The following is a 21,752-nucleotide window of genomic DNA, read 5'->3' as shown; positions in this document are numbered from 1 at the left end:
ACCTAGACACCAAAAACTATGAAGCGCATTATGTGGACCTCGTCATCGGCAACCTGGGACACGTAGACATCGCATTCAACGTATTATTACACCTGGACACCGAAAACTACGAAGCGCACTGTGTGGACCTCGTCATCGGCAACCTGGGACACGTGGACATCGAATTCAACGTATTATTACACCTGGACACCGAAAACTACGAAGCGCACTGTGTGGACCTCGTCATCGGCAACCTGGGACACGTGGACATCGAATTCAAGGTATTAATACACGTAGACACCGAAAACTACGGAGCGCACTATGTGGACCTCGTCATCGGCAACCTGGGACACGTGGACATCGAATTCAAGGTATTAATACACGTAGACACCGAAAACTACGGAGCGCACTATGTGGACCTCGTCATCGGCAACCTGGGACACCTAAACATTGAATTCAACATATTATTACACCTGGACACCGAAAACTACGAAGCGCACTATCTGGATCCCGTCATCGGCAACCTGGGATACGTGGACATCGAATTCAAAATATTAATACACGTAGACACCGAAAACTACGGAGCGCACTATGTGGACCTTGTCATCGGCAACCTGGGACACCTAGACATCGAATTCAACGTACAATTACACCTGGACACCGAAAACTATGAAGCGCACTATCTGGATCTCGTCATCGGCAACCTGGGACACGTGAACATCGAATTCGAGGTATTATTACACCTAGACACCGAAAACTACGGAGCGCGATATCTGGACCTCGTCATCGGCAACCTGAGACACGTGGACATCAAATCCAAGGCATTAATACACGTGGACACCGAAAACTACGGAGCGCACTATGTGGACCTTGTCATCGGCAACCTGGGACACCTTGACATCGAATTCAACGTACGATTACACCTGGACACCGAAAACTATGAAGCGCATTATCTGGATCTCGTCATCGGCAACCTGGGATACGTGAACATCGAATTCAAGGTATTAATACACGTAGACACCGAAAACTACGGAGCGCACTGTGTGGACCTCGTCATCGGCAACCTGGGACACGTAGACATCGAATTCAACGTATTATTACACCTGGACACCGAAAACTATAAAGCGCACTATCTGGACCTCGTCATCGGCAACCTGGGATACATAAACATCAAATTCAAGCTTGATTCATAAGAATCGACTTAAAAATTCCTTAGCGGCACTTTCTGCCAAGCGTAGAGAACCTTCTTTTCCGTTGACTCAATATTTATTATATATATACCTAATTTTTACCTAAATAGAAATCTTCCTCCTGACCGATAAGTCTATCTACCTAATTTCGAAATACGCGCGCGATATCGAAACTGGCGATACCTGCGCCGCCAGTGTCGAAAAAGTGAAAGTGACGTTCTCTGTTTGTTACATGTATGTTATAAAGAGCGGTCGACGTAGACGACGACGTATCTTAAAAGTAAATTTTCGCATTTGGACTTTGCGTCGCAATATCTCCGCTCGTAGGGCACGTAGCGGAATATTATGAGAGAAACCCCCCCCCCCCCCCCTAATTGGACCCCAAGCTATCGATCAAGCCTACTTAGAACTTGATTCGTTCACTCGTTATTGTAAAAGAGTTCACGGTCGGTCTCGCTCCGCGTGTACTTGGCGCGAGACACTACCGTGTCTCTTGATTTAATATAGATATTCAACTAAATTATATTATATTACTTAAATTGTCTGAAAATTGTCTGGAAAAATCATACACTTTACAAAAATTAATAAAATATAATTTTATATGTTGAAATGACGGTGCAAAATTATATAATATACTAATTGTGGAGCAAACTTTGCAATTGAAAAAAGATAATGTTCGAGATCCGTCGAACTTTCCTACGCGAAACATCGGCTCGAAAACATTATTATATTTAACATCGAGAAATACCGATGTTTATGTGGTTCGAGCTCTGTCGAACTTGTGCGAAACATACGTTCCCCGCGATCCCCGCGCCATCGAAGCCCATCGATCGCGATCACGCGTTACGAGAGTGCTCCCTTATTTGTCGAAGCACGGAAACGGCTGTTGTGACGCGTGATGTGACCATACGGACGAATAGCGATTCAGCTCTCATCGCGCGTTCGTTCCTGAAAAACAACCCTTTTGAGTAAACGGTGAATTCGCTCGCCGGACAGTCAGTCGTTGCTGAGGATTCCTAGCCTCAAGTCGTGGGCCAAAACTCATAGCCGAAAGTCGTCGCGTATCAATCCTCGTCTAAAGACAGCACGGCTCTCTCCCTCTTAAATCGCTGCTTGAATCGCTATTCGCTCGTTTCGTCTTAAAGTGCGGATCAAAGTTACTTATATTTTTTCATTAAGTGTACTACTTAGCGAGGGGTCCGAAAACTTCCGGTCGTGCTCCGCTCGCGATCGTTCTTCTGCCGCGCGCTCAAGATTTCCGTTCGACGCGTACAAGATCTCCGCTCCGCGAGAGGCTTCGATGCGAGAAGCTGAGACAAGATTTCCGTTCGCGATACCTGGCAGAAAAGTACGAACGACTCAGAAGATTTCCGAATCCGCGGCGCACGATTCGTTGTTCCCCCTCGCGTCTTTTCCGTTCTTGAAATAAAGATTATATATTTCTTTGTGCAATCTGTGTTCCGAGTGCTTTAATCCTCATTCCTCCCGCGAATTTACGACTCGCGTTATCCACGCTTCTCGCTCAACTCTGAACGAAATCCAGATTCAGGGCGACCGTCGAAAAGCGACGCCCGAACAGATAATAATAATAACAAAATATATATTTATTTTTAAACTATGGTTATTTAAAACTGCTAATAATAAAGAAAATTAACAAATTTCAATATTAAATGTGTACCTACAGTAAAGATACGTACAGATAAAGATACATATAAAAAGCAATGAAATCCTAACACAACAATCTCTGTGGAAATTTAAATTTTATTTATTACAATTTTAAGAAGATAATTAAAAAAAGTTTTTTTTTAAGAAGAAAAGATACGTTACGGATACATTTAAGTACATAAAAAATACTTAAATGTATATATGCAGCATTAAATAAAAACTTGACACCTCAAAAATAAATATACGTATAATTTATTTAATTACCCAAGTACTACTTATTATGAGACAAATTTAAGTCTCAAAAATAATATTGTTCAAGATGCCACATATGTTTAATTAATAAATTTTTATTTTATTTTTCTGTAAATCTTTTGTGATTTCAGGCAAAGTTTAAGTCATACAAAACAAAATTAAAATAAAATTAAAATAAAGCATGAAAACTTGGCGTGCTCGGGTATTTAACAAAATAAAAAATATATATTATATACAACACTTATTAGAAATAGACTCACAATCAGTAATACTTGGCTAATTAAATTAATTTTATATTTATTTCTGAGCTGTTAAGATTTTATTTAATGATGTATATGTTACGCGCAAAGTCCGCATGGTGTGCAGTGTCGGCAATGCCCGTAACATATACATCATTAAATATTTTTTATGTACTTGACATATATTTTTTTCTCTTTTTTAAAAAATATATATAATTATATGTATATAAAAATTTTTTTTCCAAGCATCAATAAGTTGAAAAATAATGAAGTGCATATCAAAAATAATGGAAAGAAAATAAGACAATCACTCAATTATGTAGCTAAAAATTTTCTAATTTTGTAAATTTGTTGAAGATTAAATACATAGACACACACACACGCGCGCGCATTAAAATATGCAGTGTTCAGCGGATAATGCAGTGTACATGGTGGCGAGTGATATATATTTTTTTTGAGGCAGAAGAAAATTAAATAAAGAAAAATTGTACCTCGCACAGTTCTGGTAAATGTCATGATTCATTACAATACTGAAAGGGCGCGATCGATATAGCGGCGCGCACGGTAAAACATATATTATCCGCGAGAGATACTCGAGCGGATGACAAAACGTGTGCGATGTGGCGTCGCAACGCGATAATCCTACGTTCGATAAACTCGAGACGCGATGTCTTGATAAATTGACATGTAGGAATAAGCATGTTGGAGTAGCACTACGACATCAAGGGGTTGCATCAAGGGAGTGGACGTCGAGAGCAGGATGTCGAAAAAGGACGGAACGATCTGCGGGAATGAAAAAATGAGAGAGAAGCGTGATGCAAACTCGCTGCCGGAAGTGTCAGGAGGGGTTTCGAACGCAAAGAGGGAGGTTTGTCTGATGGTGCGAACGGTGGAACGCGAAATGCGAGGTGAGCGCGTGAGCAAGGGATGGTGGGAGGTTATAACCGACGGATAGTGGGGGAGAACTCGATGAGGTAGCGGAAGGGAAGGGGTTTGATTCGGACTTTGAACAGCTAGCCATGGCTCAGTTCGCTTCCGTTCTGTGTTGTGCGAGGTTCTCGTGCGTTTTCAATTGCAGTCGTCGTTCCGCACACTGATCCGTTCGAAAGAGAGAGAAGCTCGCTCCCTACTGTCGTAACCCCTTGTCTCGCCTGAGGAAGTTTGCTACGAAATCGTTCATGCACAGTGTATATCGCTGCAGGAAGTGCTTATAAGTGCGTGTATGAGGTGCCTGGTATTCCGTCAAGTGCTTTGTGCTTTCGGGATAAACTTCGCGCGTGATCACGGATAGAAGAACATGTTGACGAGAAACCACTGCTGCTTCCTTGCATCGCTGTTGCTCCTTTTTGGATGTATCCAAGGTAAAAATAATCATGTCCTCTGTTTTACATTGCAAGCAAAAATTTGCTTATATCCTGTCGCTTTTATCTCTATTAATTGTTATCTATGGATAATCGGCTTGCGCGCGGAATTTTAACTTCATACGCTTATTTAAAGACAGATAATCCTTTTGCCACCCGATGTAGTTTAAATTATTTATCAATATTATATATGAATTGACATTACGTGTACATAAAAAATTTTCGAATGTCAGAATTATGCATTGCAAAGATCAACGATGTTAATTACTGATGTTTAATGCATTTTACTACATATATCGATACTTATTCTATTTAAACGTACTGACTATATGCCACCATACGAGTGTTACAACTACGAAACTGTAATTTTTTAGAATAATTTCTGTTATATATACACTATAACTTTTTTGTTTACAATGGGATTTTTGTTTATTGACACACGCGTGGAAATAATAGCTTAAATAAATAGAATAAAAATTACACGCATTAACACACGCATTAATAAGTTTTTGAACAGTATCACTGATAAAATAATATCAATAATAATAAATGATTAGGATTGAAACCAAAATCACAGTTACAGCACCTATTACTGGTATTGCTTAAAAAAGTAATGAAAATGCTGTTTTTTATACGGTAATATAAAATAGCAATGTGTGGAGATACAAAAAACATCTCGGGCGAAAGAATAAATTGGTAAAAATTAAAATTCGGAAATATATCTTATATGTAAGGTTCAAATTTTTATCTAGCCATATAACGAATGGTATGTTTTACGAATGTATGCATACCGCTTTATCCATTTTTGTGCAGTTTTAAGGTATTCACGAATTCATGGGATGTGCGGTATGCGGACGCAGCCTTCTGGAATATTTAAAGTACTATCAAACGTTTTCGGGCACTTGTATAAAAACTTGATTTTATCGTGGATCAACGTGGCTTAAACATACTGCAGAATATGTAGATTGTTGAAATCCACGTCTACAATATCGTTTTACAAAATAGTGCAAAGAATAGTTGTTTACCAAACACATATATTATAGGATATAATTATGCAAAATACTAAATACTTAATACTGATACTAAAATGTTTTGGAGGAGATATAGTATTTAGAAAAAAGGTATTAGAAATAAAATTTGTTGTCGTGTCAGAATAAAAATAAAATTAATGTTTTCTGACATATGTTAAAAATTATTATTTGTTTATTGATTTTATTATACACTACAATACATTACAATACATTATTATATTATATATACATTACAATACATTATACATATTTAATAACATTTTAGAATATAATATATCTACTAAATACATTAAAGAAATTAGCAGCATTATTGGTTTCTTTTGCGCAATTAGATTTTATATATAATTATACATTTATTTACAATATCTTTATTTATATATTTGTTTTGTTATATATTACTTTTGTTTTTCATTTCAATGTAGCATTCATTTTATACATATTTTGGTAACTGTAGCGAGATAAATTAGTTGAAGTATGACACGCAACACATGACAAATATTTTAAACATTCAAGTTTAAAGAAACGTAAAAATGTTATTAAATTTTTAATTTTAAAATTTATTTTTCTCGAAAATATGGTCATGTATAAAAAATCTTTCTTTTATATTTTTGAATGTTTTGGAGACACTTTGACATACATTTTTTAAGTATATTTTAATACTTATTTAAAAATTATAACATATTTTGCAGTAGTGTTTACTTTTGTACGATGTAATTTTATTGTTAATAATTTTATATTTACATAAAAATGACAAGAGAAATCGATCGGTGATTCTGTTCTTTGTGTAGACATCAATACATGTAGGCATCAATACATTTGCAATGTACAATCACAGTTTTTTTCTTTAAATATTTATTTTTTTTAAATAGCCGTGTTTTTTATATCACATAATCGATTTTTCTCATTTTTATTCTGTATATAAAAATAAAATATGGTTATTAGACAGTGAATACTTTATGACATATTTTACATTTTATGTCGAAAACATATTAAGATAAAATACGAAATATTTTCTAAAAAATATTAATTGTTTTTAACATAAAATATATCAATTTTCATATTTTTATTTATTTTTTGTTACATAAATCAGTCATTCTGCGCGTGTAAGAAAGATATTAAATTGAAATACTTAAAATCTAGAATTAGATTTATATATACAGACATGTTCAATATAAGGGAGAGGACATCATATAGTGGAAACGATTATTTTATAAGTGGAGGCGTTGAGGATATTTCAACGTTTAGTAACTTCATTTTTTTAATAGAGTGCTATATTTATTTTATATGACAATCCTTTTTAAGACAAGTTCAATGATTATTACATGAGGACATTCAAGATCAATTAAGGTAAATAATACATAATAAAATAATATATATTTACATATTAGATATGTATCGACTTATTTTTGATATTATATTTTGTAATATTGTAATAGTAATCAAGGAATTATAAGTGCATGCACGATCTGAGATAAGTATGATTAATGAGAGAAAAAAAGATAATAAACAAAATAATCAAAGTTGTACTTACAATTTTTGTTGTGTTGCTTTCTTTACAGATGTAGTAATAATGCACCTGTATAAGAGTGTATTTAGATTTTTTTTAAATATAGGTAACCATAAATTTCTTCTCCATAAGTCAGTTTTTTTATATAAAGCATTAAGTTATTAAAGTTATTAAGTTTACCGAAAGTATATTCGTAATTCGCCAACAATACAATAAACATTAAACGTTTATTTCATCGACTACAATTGGCAAATAATTTAATCATCGTGACGATTAGACCATTGGTTTTGGTCCGATTAATCGTCATAAATTATTAATACCGGGTGACCCATTTTAACTTAGGCAGCCAAATAACTCGAAAAATAAGCACACTACGAAAAAATGTTTCGAGTCAAAATTTCGTCATTTCGAGGGGAACGTACAATGACGTTAAAATTAGTCCCCTCACCCTTCCCCCTGGGTAGTGAGGGGGGGCAAATTTGAAATCTTAAATGGGAACTCCTATTTTTTATTGCATATTCGGAATCTTTGGCTAAAAACACATACAATTTGTCTGAAACATTTTTCTCGATTCATGATAGATGGCGCTGTAATCGACGAAATTCAATTTCTTTGATTTCTCTTACTGAGAACCCATGCTTGCGATTCTGCAATAAATTAACAATAAAAATACCACGTTTTCATTGTTAACATTCGAAATTAGTCTTAAAACAAACTTCTCATTATTTTTTATTACTCATTAATTACTTCTCAAGAAACTGCTTTTAGCGTAACCTACCGTTTATGCGTAAATGCACGTCTCCCAGATCCGGTTCTCTTTCCGTATCTATCCAAAAGACTGGCAATATTAATGATAGCGCAGAAACCGAGATAGACAGCGACGTCGATGCAGCAGCTGCCGCTATGCTTTCCTTCAAGCATGGATCTATCATTCTGAATCACAATAAAGATCGTAAACGAAAATTGCCAGAATCGGAAAAGCTGGTGCCTGTAATCACCAGGAGTTCCAGTGAAGATCATACTTATAGCTGTGTCAACTCGATAAAATTGGAAAGCAAACATTCTAACGAGGAGGAACTAAATCCACAGATGATGAACAAAGAAAGATTGCAGAAGGTGCGGACGCGCTTCTGAATTTGGCTGGTGTTAGTACAGCGCTAAATCACAGTCTTTAGGCAACTTGAATGGTCCAAAGTACCGAGACATTTTGGACTTTCCATCTGATGGAGTTCCTCTAAGTATCCCTCCAAAATTTCGAGTGTTAACAATGAAAACGTGGTATTTTTATTGTTAATTTATTGCAGAATCGCAAGCATGGGTTCTCAGTAAGAGAAATCAAAGAAATTGAATTTCGTCGATTACAGCGCCATCTATCATGAATCGAGAAAAATGTTTCAGACAAATTGTATGTGTTTGTAGCCAAAGATTCCGAATATGCAATAAAAAATAGGGGTTCCCATTTAAGATTTCAAACTTGCCCCTCCTCACCACCCAGGGGGAAGGGTGAGGGGGCTAATTTTAACGTCATTGTACGTCCCCCTTGAAATGACAAAATTTTGACTCGAAACATTTTTTCGTAGTGTGCTTATTCTTCGAGTTATTTGGCTGCCTAAGTTAAAATGGGTCACCCAATATCTCTAGAATATGTTCCCAAAGTTCCAGAGCGAAATTCGAACTTGAAATACTGAGCGTTACGCAAGTAAAGCGCGCGCTCCAAGAACTTGAAACTTTAAACGCTTTTTTCTCAAAACCATGTTATGCTATATTCCTAAATAACAAACTTTTGTATCGTATATATATATAGTATTTAAAAAATATTTATTAAATTGATATTTAATAAAAAAATTTATTAAATATTTAAAAAAGTTACATTTTGAGTATAACCTTGTCATTTAGGAATGTTCTGTTATATGAATATGAATGAAAAGCGGAAACCAAAAAATAATTTTAATAATATAGGAAATATTAGGAAAAAATTATTTGGAAAATATAAATATAATTTACTTTATTTTTAAATTTGTTTTCTTCTTGTGTGTAAAAGTATAGTCCAGGCAACGTAGGCGAAAAACATGCGTTATTTGGAAATTTGTTCTCGAAGAATGAATTCACTTGAAACCTTTTGGAAAGTGCTTTTCTACCCTTAAATGGAAAAGTTTACCTATTTATTTTATGTGCTCTTACCTATTTTCGGAAAAAAACGAAAAAAACCGATTTTTTTAAAGAAAAATGTGAAAAAGTAATTATAATTAAAAAAATGTTAAATGTATATATAATCATGAAATTCATAGGTACTGTGTTTTCAAGGTTGCTGAATACGAATCTGAAGTAAAATTTTCAACATTATAAAATGGCGACTCAAAAGGGCGGGTAAAAAGCACTTCCAACAATTACGGAGACTGTTCTGTGGCGGAGGCGCTTCGCAAACTGATTTCCTTTTGTTAAACCTCAAAAATATATGTGAACGATTCTTAAAACAAAAGAATGTTAGAAAAAGGATGGAGACAGCGTAACATTTATTTGCAGCGAGCACCCGCTTACTCGCACGCTGCGGTTCTCCGCGCGCGAGCCGAGAAATCCTATACAGTTTATAGCACTCCCCAGGAAATTTTACCTCTGTTTCATATACAATTCTTTAAGATTCGGTCAATTGTTTCCCAAAAAGTTGGAAAAATTTCGGATACCGGTTCCAAAAAAGATCGGTAACCAAAAATTATACACTTTATATCACTCCCCGGAAAATTCTACTCCTGTTTCATATATAATTCTTTAAGATATTACTTTTTCGATTTTGAAAATAGAGAAATTTTCATATTTTCTTATAGTTTGACATTTATTTTTATATACTTTTTTGAAAAATACACCTGCTTAATATTTTGTTTTTCAAATAAAACATGTATCATCTTAAAGTACATATTTTCAGCTTTAAAAAACCCTATTATTAAATTTCAATATCTATTTCTTAAGCAATAATATCTGCAGTCAAACTTGTTGATCAATTTTGAAATAACGAAATTTTAAGAAAACTATCAATTTTGAGGTCCCAACTGTTAAAAAATAAATTTTTGTAATTTTTTTCACTTATTACATGTTATCAGCACATATTTTAAGAATATAATGCTTTAATTTAAAAGTGAAAATCTGCAAATTTAAATAAATGGCAATGATATTAGTAAAATAAGTCATAAATTTCACATCGCCTCTCTTCAAATTCGATTTAAATATACTCAAAATGCTTTCTCAATTTTTCTAAACCACTTGAAAATGAGTAAATTACGTCTACTTTCGAATGTTTTTTGTAAAATTTGATTCTATCGATCCAATCAAAAGTTACAACTCTTTTTAAAAAGTGCGCGCGCGCTCGCGTACTCTGCAGGCGGCTTCACACGGGACAGCATCGACATCGACGCACTTTGAAGCGTTAATTAAAAAATTATTACTCCTACACATATTAATATTAAGAAAACTTTAGTTTTGTTTCTTTAGTAAAATTTTCTCCTCTTTCGATTGGCATGGTTTATTTTTTCATAAAATTAATGTTTTTTTAGTTATACTAAAAAAAAACCGATTTTTTCGGTCTTTTTTGTTAAATAAAACATTTAGCACAGGGTTTACGTTGGTAAACTTTTGGGACATGTTTTCTGAAACCCAAAAGAACACTTTCCAAAAAAGTTTACTCTTCGAGGAGAAATTTCTAAGTATTTTCCTACATTGACTGGACTAGTAGTATAATGATTACAGGGAAATGAGCAATTATATACATGATGAAATTTATATACATTATTAAATTTTGCACATACATATATCTATTATTATTGCATTATTATTATTATTTTTTATTATTATTGCATTTGTTTTTTTGATGATCGAATGTTTGCTAAAAATAAAAATGGAAATTTATATGTACTTGCAAATTATATTATTTAATATTTGATACAATATTTGAACAATATTGTACAAAATTATATTAGGATTTTACTCAGATATTCACTCATTATTACATAAAATAAAATATAAAATATTTAGCGAAAAGTTCCCTTTCTTAATGCTCTCATTATAATATTTTTTCCTACAGAATGTCTTACTTAAAACAAAACAATTATTGCATAAGCTATTTTTGTATAAATCTATTCATTTTTTTAGATATTTGTTTATTTCTGACTGGTTTTATTAAAATTGGACACGTTATGTATGTATATATTCATGTTTTGATAATATCTTTAAAATAATTGTTATAAAAAAAAATATTTATAAAGGTAAAATTAAATGGACATTACATACATATTATTTTTACACTTTTATCTAAGTGCAATTACACTTTTCTTGTATATAGTTACATATTCTTTACGCTTTACCTTTATTATGTTTGTCACTTGTTTATAATACATTTTATTTCAGTTAAAATAGAAATACATAATTTACAATCTTTTGAAAAATTATTCTTTGTCAAAAACTTTATAACTTGTAAAAAAAAAAAAAATTTTATACCCTTTAAAATACAAATGAAATAAAAAGGAAACGGACGCATACACGTACACACATATTTATATAGCCAAGATAGCATTGCTTTAATATGTAATACAGTTACAATATGTAATACAGTTTTATTCTTTAAAGTTGTGATAAAATAGACTTCAAATATTGGAATATTGGTTTTAACATACTACATTGTGATATATTATCATTTTCTGTTATACATAAATAATAATAATGCATATTATGTATATTGCTTTACTGTTACTTAATAATTATTAGACTCAAATGTTGTAATTATATCCATTACTCTTGTTGAAAATAGAAAATAATTCAATTATTTTGTTAATCATTAGAAGTAGTATTGATATTACAATAAGAAATTAACTATTATTGAGGTAGTCAAATGTTTGTTTACTAACTTCAAATTAAACTTATAAGCGATTGAATGTTGTGTGGCATCTAATTATGTTTCTTGAATAACAATCTGAAAAAACCAATTTGAGACACATCAATAAAAGTTTTTAATTTTTTATTATACAAAATTTGAATATTAAATTTAATGTTTTCTATTTTTGTTTCTACATTTTATTGTTTTCTAAGAAAATCTTAATATCAATTTTTAAATTTGTTTCCTAAAATTATATATATCAACAATAAAAATAAGTATATAATTTAACCATAATCATTCTAGTTATATAATAATTGTAGTTTTTGTAATTACAAAACATAATATATGCGAATATCTAAAACATTTACAACATAGAAGATATAAAAATTAATTTACAAAGAAAAAAATTACATACATAAGGAACATACATAGAGGGTGATTGCGTCTTTTGTTTAAAATAATTTGTATGTTTTCTTTATCTGAAAAAGATTATTCAAAATTAATATACATAAAACAAAGTCGCGGGGATAGTTACAGCACTTATAACTCAAGAACGGCTGGACAGATTTTAATGATCTATGATTTGTTGGATTCGTCTCCGCCCCGAATAGCAGAATAAAAAAAAAAAAAAAAAAAAAAAAAAAAAAAAAAAAAAAAATTAGAAATACCGGGGCCGGGGCGAATCCCGGCGGGGCATGCTAGTTTGTTATAAAACTTTTATTATTAAGTGATTATACAGATTATACATGGTATATATAATTATTTATACATGGTTATATAGAGTATATATATATGTGCGTGCGTGCGTGTGCGTGCATATACGTGCGTGTCGTGCGTGTGAGTGTGCGCGCGTGTATGTGTGTGTGTGTGTATGTGTGTGCGTGTGTGTGTTTGCGGTTATTTTGAAACATGTATAATACTTTTGTATAATACTTGTATATAATAGCCGCACAAAATTACCTTTTTTAAAAAAAGGTAAAAAAAGGCGCCAAGTACACGTATAGTAGTGTATATGTTATTACTTAAAAAAAAATAAAAGTGGTAGTATTATACCTCGAAAAAACCTAAGTAACAAGTGGTAGATTTTTATATCTCGAAAAATCTCGAAAAAATCTAAGCAGTAGTATCTTTATTTCCGAAAAATTATAACCCAAGTGATACACGTCACAAAATTATGTTACCTTATCAAAAAGAAGAGTCGCGCTTCAAGTGATCTATTACAATTACAAAAAAGAAATGATATCTCTTTAAATTAGAGCGCCAATTACAGAGAGAACATGTATATTGCCTCAATAAATAATTGTTGCACTACTTTAAAAAATCTTTACATTATGTCAATTAGAAAAGAATGTATGATAACAATTTTATAAGATTAAAAAATTTTATTTAAATTTAACAAAAGAATACAAGATATTTAAATACTAAGTTTACATTGTAATGTTTACATTGTGTATTTTTTAATGGTCACAAAGAATTACAGAGGTAACAGTACAAAATACAAATATTTTATTAAAATATTTAATCCAACGAGGGAATACAATTTGTATTTAAATATAAAATTTATATATGTATTTTTCAATAGAATAAATTATTTAATGACAAAGAATTACAAAGGTAACAGTACAAAATAAAAATATTTTATTAAAATACATAAATTTTTCTTGTAAAAAAACTTGGCGCTGTTAGACCTCGAAATTTTAAATAAATAAGGACAACAGTAAATAAAAATAATTCAGAGAAAAATGCGATGGGAGTAATATTAAATGATTATCAGCGTGGATGTGGGAGTGAATGATATGGGTGTGCGTGACGACGCGGACGGCGGATAATGCGGCTTATAATTAAGTATAGAATAAATTTATTTATTTATTTAAATTTTCGAAGTCTAACAGCGCCAAGTTTTTTTTACAAGAAAAATTTATGTATTTTAATAAAATATTTTTATTTTGTACTGTTACCTTTGTAATTCTTTGTGATTAAATATTTTATTTTATTGAAAAATACATATATAAATTTTATATTTAAATACAAATTGTATTCCCTCGTTGGATTAAATATTTTAATAAAATATTTGTATTTTGTACTGTTACCTCTGTAATTCTTTGTGACCATTAAAAAATACACATGTAAACTTTGTATTTAAATATCTTGTATTCCCTTGTTAAATTTAAATAAAATTTTTTAATCTTATAAAATTGTTATCATACATTTTTTTCTAATTGACACAATGTAAAGATTTTTCAAAGTAGTGCAACAATTATTTATTGAGGCAATATACAAGTTCTATCTGTAATTGGCGCTCTAATTTAAAGAGATATCATTTCTTTTTTGTAATTGTAATAGATCACTTGAAGTGCGACTCTTCTTTTTGATAAGGTAACATAATTTTGTGACGTGTATCACTTGGGTTATAATTTTTCGGAAATAAAGATACTACTGCTTAGATTTTTTCGAGATTTTTCGAGATATAAAAATCTACCACTTGTTACTTAGGTTTTTTCGAGGTATAATACTACCACTTTCATTTTTTTTTAGGTAACAACATATACACTACTATACGTGTACTTGGCGCCTTTTTTTACCTTTTTTTAAAAAAGGTAATTTTGTGCGGATATCACGCCTTTTTGTAGTATATTACGCATTTTATAAACAGTATGTACAGGATAAAGCTATTTGGAGGTATAATACTACCACTTTGTTTTTTTCGAGGTAACAACATAACAGGGTAACAACATAATACATATACACTACTATGCGTGTACTTGGCGCTCTTTTTTACCTTTTTTTTAAAAAGGTAATTTTGTACGGATATCACGCCATTTTGTAGTGTTACGCATCTTAATCTTATAAACAATATATCTTATAATCTTATAAACAGTATATAATACAAGGTATGAAGCTAAAATTGTTACGGACTATTATTTCTAAAGAAAACAACAATTTAATATTTTGCTTAGTTTTTTTAAAATAATAATCTGTAACCCTTTTAGTTGTACACCTTGTATATATTTTTCAATTTCAACATAAAACATAATCGCAATAAAGCATGATTAATGTTAATAAGTCGTTAACTGTAAAATTCTTTATTTATTTTTATTTGAGTGTCTTACTGAATGTTGTTCGCAACTGTATATGTACCGATATCTTCAGGTATCAATATTTTTGATAATTATTTTTACGTCAGACATAATTTTAATTCATCCAATTTTTATTATGTCTAGACATAATTTTTGTCCAATTTTTATTATGTCTAAACATAATTTTAATTTAGCAATTTTTATTATGTCATGACATAATTCTAATTCTGCCGCTAGGGAAATTTTAAGTCAATTCTTATGAATCAAGCTTGAATTCAATGTCTAGGTGTCCCAGGTTGCCAATGACGAGGTCCACATAGTGCGCTCTATAGTTTTCGGTGTACAGGTGTATTAATACCTTGAATTCGATGGCCATGTGTTCCAAGTTGCCGATGACGAGGTCCACATAGTGCGCTTCGTAGTTTTTAGTGTCTACATGTATTAATACCTCGAATTTGATATCTACGTGTCCTACATTGGGTGCGTTCAGCCGATACTCCGCTAGCCTAGCAATCGTGAGCAGACGCTCGTTTTCGCTCGTTTCCTCTCTTTTGACCTAATGGATTGAAAGGAGAGGAAACGAGCGAAAACGAGCGACTGCTCACAATTGCTAGGCTAGCGGAGTATCGGCTGAACGCACCCATTCAGATTTAAAGTTATTAATACACCTATAGACACCAAAAACTATGAAACGCATTATGTGGACCTCGTCATCGACAACCTGGAACACGTAGACATCGAATTCGAGGTATTATTACACCTACACACCAAAAATTACCGAGCGCGCTATCTGGACCTCGTCATCAGCAACCTGGGACACCTAAACATCGAATTCAAGGTATTAATACACGTAGACACCGAAAACTACGGAGCTCACTATCTAGACATCGTCATCGGCAACCTGGAACACTTAGACATCGCATTCAACGTATTATTACACCTGGACGTCGAAAACTACGAAGCGCACTATGTGGACCTCGTCATCGGCAACCTGAGACACGTAGACATTGAATTCAACGTATTCTTACACCTGGACACCGAAAACTATGAAGCGCACTATGTAGACTTTGTCATCGGCAACCTGGAACACTTAGACATCGCATTCAACGTATTATTACACCTGGACACCGAAAACTACGAAGCGCACTATGTGGACCTCGTCATCGGCAACCTGGGACACCTAGACATCGAATTCAACGTACGATTACACCTGGACACCGAAAACTATGAAGCGCACTATCTGGATCCCGTCATCGGCAACCTGGAACACGTGGACATCAAATTCAAGGTATTATTACACCTGGACACCGAAAACTACGAAGCGCACTATGTGGACCTCGTCATCGGCAACCTGGGACACCTAGACATCGAATTCAACGTACGATTACACATAGACACCGAAAACTCTGAAGCGCACTATCTGTATCCCGTCATCAGCAACCTGGGACACGTGGACATCGAATTCAAGGTATTAATACACGTAGACACCGAAAACTATGAAGCGCACTATGTGGACTTCGTCATCGGCAACCTGGGACACTTGACATCGAATTCAAGGTATTAATACACGTAGACACCGAAAACTACGGAGCGCACTATGAGGACCTCGTCATCGGCAACCTGGGACACGTAGACATCGAATTCAACGTGTTATTACACCTGGACACCGAAAACTATGAAGCGCACTATCTGGACCTCGTCATCGGCAACCTGGGATACCTAGACATCGAATTCAAGCTTAATTCATAAGAATCGACTTAAAAATTCCCTAGCGGCATTTTCTGCCAAGCGTAGAGAATCTTCTTTTCCGTTAACTCAATATATATTATTTATATATATACCTAATTTTTACCTAAATAGAAATCTTCCTTCTGACCGATAAGTCTATCGACCTAATTTCGAAATACGCGCGCGATATCGAAACTGGCGATACCTGCGCCGCCAGCGTCGAAAAAGTGAAAGTAACGTTTCTGATTATGACGTCATCATATCAGACGTCGGCGTTAGAAGTAGTATACGTATCTTAAAAATAAATTTTCACATTTGGACTTTGCGTCGCAATATCTCCGCTCGTAGTGCACGTAGCGGAATATTATGAGAGAAACCCCCCCCCCCCTAATTGGACCCCAAGCTATCGATCAAGCCTACTTAGAACTTGATCCGTTCACTCGTTATCGAGATCTCAACATCTCGGGTACTCGCAACCCGTCGCGTCGCGTAAAAGAGTCACGGTCGGTCTCGCTCCGCGTGTACTTGGCGCGAGACACTGCCGTGTCTCTTGATTTGTAATTATAATTGGAAGATTTTTATTCACTTTGGATAGATTTGCGATTTACAAATACGAGATAAGGCAGATAAATTCATGAAATTTAATAACAAAGTTACATATTTATATGCTATTTATATACGTTGAAAACACTAGAACTAAACATTTTGCATTCCTCTTGTTTAACAAAAAACTATTGTTCATAGAAAGGTACAATAGATAATACGTCTATTTCTGAATCATCTTATAATAATAAATTATTCTGTAACACAAATATATAATTTATATGTTGATTTTCAGTTTTTATACATATTTAAAAGTGAAACTTTTTAAGTATTAAAAATTATATTCACGAGTAGGAAGAATTCGCCGCGGTGCTCTCCGTGCATGACTGACAATGAGTTACAGATTTTTTTATATATTTGCGTAAGATAAATAATGATAAAATTCTACTTTTTATTACTGTAAATACATTTACGTTATTGAATTATCTTTTCATGTCAATTTAGTAAAGTGTAATCTGTGTAAATATTGATTATATGTTATGATTTATATTACCTATAAAGTAAACTTATACATTATTAAAATGTATTTTTTTTCATACGCTATCAGTAAATACCTATACATATATGTTATGTTGCGTAATATTGATGCCAAATATTTTTACATCAAATTTTGATATTGATTTATATTTTATTAAAAAAAATATATACCGTAATAAGAAAACTGTTATTAATAAACAATTATTATTAATTAAATGTGCAATGCATTCCTACATACATTGCGTGTTCGAATAAATCACTTCATACCTGTATGTCTGTATGTCTGTTTGACCGCGAACTACTCATTCGTTAGTGGACTGCATTTCAAAGTATTGTATATAAAGTAGGGGTAGAATTTTTCGAAGAGTGCTAGGGTGAAAGACCCAATTACTGGCATATTAAGCATTCGGTAGTAATTGATTTAATATATATATACAAGTGTGATGAGATACTTTATCTTTTTAAAATATTATTTTCTGATTGCTCCAATTATAAACTTTATAAATAAAATTAGAAAGTTTAAATAAAATTGATTTTTAATTTTTAATTAATATAATAATGACCAAGCTCAATTGCACCTAATTAAGAGACACGGTAGTGTCTCGCGCCAAGTACATACACGCGGAGCGAAACCGACCGTGACTCTTTTACGCGACGCGACGAGTTGCGAGTACCCGTGAGTACCGCGAGATGTTGAGATCTCGATAACGAGTGAACGGATCAAGTTCTAAGTAGGCTTGATCGATAGCTTGGGGTCCAATTAGGGGGGGGGGGGTTTCTCATAATTTTCCGCTACGTGCCCTACGAGCGGAGATATTGCGACGCAAAGTCCAAATGTGAAAATTTATTTTTAAGATACTTCCTACTTCTACGCCGACCGCTTTCATCTCAATATTATTATGATTATCAGAGAAACGTCCCTTTCACTTTTTCGACACTGGCGGCGCAGGTATCGCCAGTTTTGATATCGCGCGCGTATTTCGAAATTAGGTCGATAGACTTATCAGTCAGGAGGAAGATTTCTATTTAGGTAAATTAGGTATATATATAATATATATTGAGTCAACGGAAAAGAAGGTTCTCTACGCTTGGCAGAAAGTGCCGCTAAGGAATTTTTAAGTCGATTCTTATGAATCAAGCTTGAATTCGATGTCTAGGTATCCCAGGTTGCCGATGACGAGGTTCAGATAGTGCGCTTCATAGTTTTCGGTGTCCAGGTGTAATAATACGTTGAATTCGATGTCTACGTGTCCCAGGTTGCCGATGACGAGGTCCACATAGTGCGCTCCGTAGTTTTCGGTGTCTACGTGTATTAATTCTTGAATTCGATGTCCACGTGTCCCAGGTTGCCGATGACGGGATCCAGATAGTGCGCTTCATAGTTTTCGGTGTGTCCAGGTGTAATATCGTACGTTGAATTCGATGTCTAGGTGTCCCAGGTTGCCGATGACGAGGTCCACATAGTGCGTTCCGTAGTTTTCGGTGTCTACGTGTATTAATACCTTTAATTCGATGTCTACGTGTCACAGGTTGCCGATGACTGGATCCAAATAGTGCGTTTCATAGTTTTCGGTATCTAGGTGTAATCATACGTTGAATTCGGTGTCAAGGTGTCCCAGGTTGCCGATGACGAGGTCCACATAGTGCGCTTCGTAGTTTTCGATGTCCAGGTGTAATAATACGTTGAATGCGATGTCTAGGTGTCCCAGGTTGCCGATGACAATGTCTAGATAGTGAGTTTCGTAGTTTTCGGTGTCTACGTGTATTAATACCTTGAATTTGATGTCTAGGTGTCCTAGGTTGCCGATGACGAGTCCACATAGTGCGCTCCGTAGTTTTCAGTGTCTACGTGTATTAGTACCTTGAAATTGATGTCTAGGTGTCCCAGGTTGCTGATGACAAAGTCCTGATAGCGCTCTCCGTAGTTTTCGGTGTCTAGGTGTATTAATACCTTGAATTCGATGTCCGCGTGTCCCAGGTTGCCGATGACAATGTCTAGATAGTGAGTTTCGTAGTTTTCGGTGTCTACGTGTATTAATACCTTGAATTTGATGTCTAGGTGTCCTAGGTTGCCGATGACGAGTCCACATAGTGCGCTCCGTAGTTTTCAGTGTCTACGTGTATTAGTACCTTGAAATTGATGTCTAGGTGTCCCAGGTTGCTGATGACAAAGTCCTGATAGCGCTCTCCGTAGTTTTCGGTGTCTAGGTGTAATAATACCTCGAATTCGATGTCTACGTGTCTCAGGTTGTCGATGACGAGGTCCACATAGTGCGCTTTGTAGTTTTCGTTGTCTAGGTGTATTAATAACTTTAAATCTGAATGTAGGACACGTAGATATCGAATTCAAAGTATTAATACACGTAGACACCGAAAACTACGGAGCGCACTATGTGGACCTCGTCATTGGCAACGTGGGACACCTAGACATCGAATTCAACGTATTATTACATCTGGACACCAAAAACTATAAAGCGCACTATCTGGAACCCGTCATCGGCAACCTGGAACACGTGGACATCGAATTCAAGATATTAATACATCTGGATACCGAAAACTATAGAGCGCATTATGTGGACCTCGTCATCGGCAACCTGGGACACCTAGACATCAAATTCAAGCTTGATTCATATAAAAATCGACTTACAAATTCCCTAGTGGCAGAATTAAAATTGTCATGACATAATAAAAATTCGCTGAATTAAAATTATGTCTAGACATAATAAAAATTGGACGAATTAAAATTATGTCTAATAAAAATTGGATGAATTAAAATTATGTCCGACAAAATTAACTCCGCATTTTTATTATGTGTATACACATAATTTTAATTCATACAATTTTTATTATGTTTACACATAATTTGTTTTCGATTTAGGATACGAATCTTTTTCCGTTAATTTGTAAGTTTCATGATTAAAAAGATCAGGTTGTATTATTAACATATAACTAAGATTTATAGAATCGTTATTAATTTTATTACGTATCTTAATTGCGCGAATCTCTGTTTTGTAAAAATTGTACACAATATTCCTATGCAAGGATACTTATTTAATTATTTCTTCTATTGCATTTAAGTATAGAAAAATATACAATTTCTATGTGTGTGCACTTTATATTTAATGAGCCGGCAATTAAATATATATGATTCAATTTGCGTCTATGTCTCTTTATTGACTGACATAGTTATATATTTTTAAATATTTTTCTTTTCTGAAATTCAATCAATTAAATAGCAAAAACTACGTTATTATATTATACTAGCGTTTCGGCCCGCGCTTCGCGCGGGCCTCAAAGCTAGCGCGTGGACCTCAAAACTAGGAAACTATAAATCTATAAAGGCTTAGCCCCGGAGGACATATGTAATAAAACACGCAAATAGGTGCTAGCGTATATTTACATTTAACGCCAATAGATTTCTGCATCACCTTTAAGGTACTATTGTAAATGCGTTTCTTTTTTTAGTGGTTTCCCCAATAGTAGGCCTATTCCACTATAAAAAAAATTTTGGTACCAATTTTGAGGGAATCGATCGCAATTTACTTTTTTGACATTTCAAAACGTACTTCGTACTGCACACTTACACTCATGCTAAAAATTAATTATTATTTGTAAAATTATTTTTACAATTTTAATATTTATAATTTTTTATGTAATTTATTTAAAAATTAATTAAATATATATTTTATTAACATTTTAATTATCTATATTATATTCATTTATACAATTTTATAATTTTTCAATTTATAAAATTTCTCTGTATATTACATTTTTTGTAAAAC

The 21,752-nt window shown here is 33.4% G+C and overlaps 1 long non-coding RNA gene across 2 annotated transcripts in view; it reads right to left on the bottom strand.

Moving 5' to 3' along the window:
* Positions 1 to 11,367: 11,367 nt before the first annotated feature.
* LOC143903526 (uncharacterized) overlaps positions 11,368 to 21,752 on the bottom strand; it is a 45,981-nt gene continuing 35,596 nt past the window's right edge. The window contains exons 3-4 of one of the 2 annotated variants that reach the window (XR_013258736.1): positions 12,501 to 12,564; positions 11,368 to 12,181 (exon numbers count right to left, since the gene is read on the bottom strand). This is a non-coding gene — a long non-coding RNA (uncharacterized LOC143903526). The other variant, XR_013258733.1, reaches the window with a different exon arrangement.

This window comes from Temnothorax americanus, unplaced genomic scaffold (assembly GCF_048541705.1).
Source record: "Temnothorax americanus isolate GAGA-0224 unplaced genomic scaffold, ASM4854170v1 Scaffold48, whole genome shotgun sequence".
NCBI classification, from domain to species: Eukaryota; Metazoa; Arthropoda; class Insecta; order Hymenoptera; family Formicidae; genus Temnothorax; species Temnothorax americanus.
The sequence above is the reverse complement of the archived record's forward strand: the minus strand, read 5'-3'. Positions and strand labels throughout refer to the sequence as shown.